The 808-nt window shown below is 30.9% G+C and overlaps 1 protein-coding gene across 1 annotated transcript in view; it reads left to right on the plus strand.

Annotated features, from left to right (window-relative positions):
* Positions 1-808, plus strand: part of WDR76 (WD repeat domain 76) — a 54,199-nt gene that overhangs the window by 15,498 nt on the left and 37,893 nt on the right. The gene's annotated exons all lie outside the window — the stretch shown is intronic.

Genomic DNA, 808 nt, shown 5'->3' on the forward strand with positions numbered 1-808 from the left:
AATTATTAAATATACATATAAAAAGTACATATACCATTAGTGTAGCTGAAAAATTATAATAATACAAGCCCGATCCATGTACCTGCCATCCAGGTTAATAGAAATTATATACTCTGAAGGCCCATGTATACCCCTCCCTCCTGCTACAACCACTATGCTGAATTTTGTGATAATCATTCCTTGCATTTACTTTTCATTTAACCACCTATCAAACACTATATTGTTTAGTTTTGTCTGTTTTTGATGTTATATAAATGATGCCATTTTTATATTCTTCTGATTTTTTTTGTGTGTTGCTCATCTTTATATCTTTATGCTTTTAAATTTACCCATGTTGTTGTGTATAGTTTTATTTCATTAATTTTTTTCTGGTGTATGATATTCCACTGTGTGAATGTACTATGGGGTTTATCTATTTTGTTGTTGAGGGACAGTTGAGTTGTTTCCAGGTTTTCATTACTCCAGAGTGCTGCTCTGAACATTCTTAACTCTCTTAGTGCTTTTGTATGAGAGTTTCTCTAGCAATGGAATTCTCTGGTAGTGGGTTTCTCAAAAGATTGTGTAGGAGCCCAAATTATTCTATACGGTTAGGCTTTTTTGGAGATTAAATGAGAGATTGAATGCTTAGTACAGTTTCTAGCATATAGTATACTTTGAGTAAATAATATTTATTACAATTCTCTTGAACTAATGTGGACTGTAACTGAGAATTTGGATGTGAATTTTTGGAAGTAATTTCAGAGGGTTCTCTTTCTTCAACATTTTTAGATGAACTACTTTTTTTAAAATAAAAAAATTGTGCATAAAA

The sequence above is a fragment of the Propithecus coquereli genome, unplaced genomic scaffold, assembly GCF_000956105.1.
Source record: "Propithecus coquereli isolate 6110/MARCELLA unplaced genomic scaffold, Pcoq_1.0 Scaffold3, whole genome shotgun sequence".
Classification (NCBI taxonomy): Eukaryota; Metazoa; Chordata; class Mammalia; order Primates; family Indriidae; genus Propithecus; species Propithecus coquereli.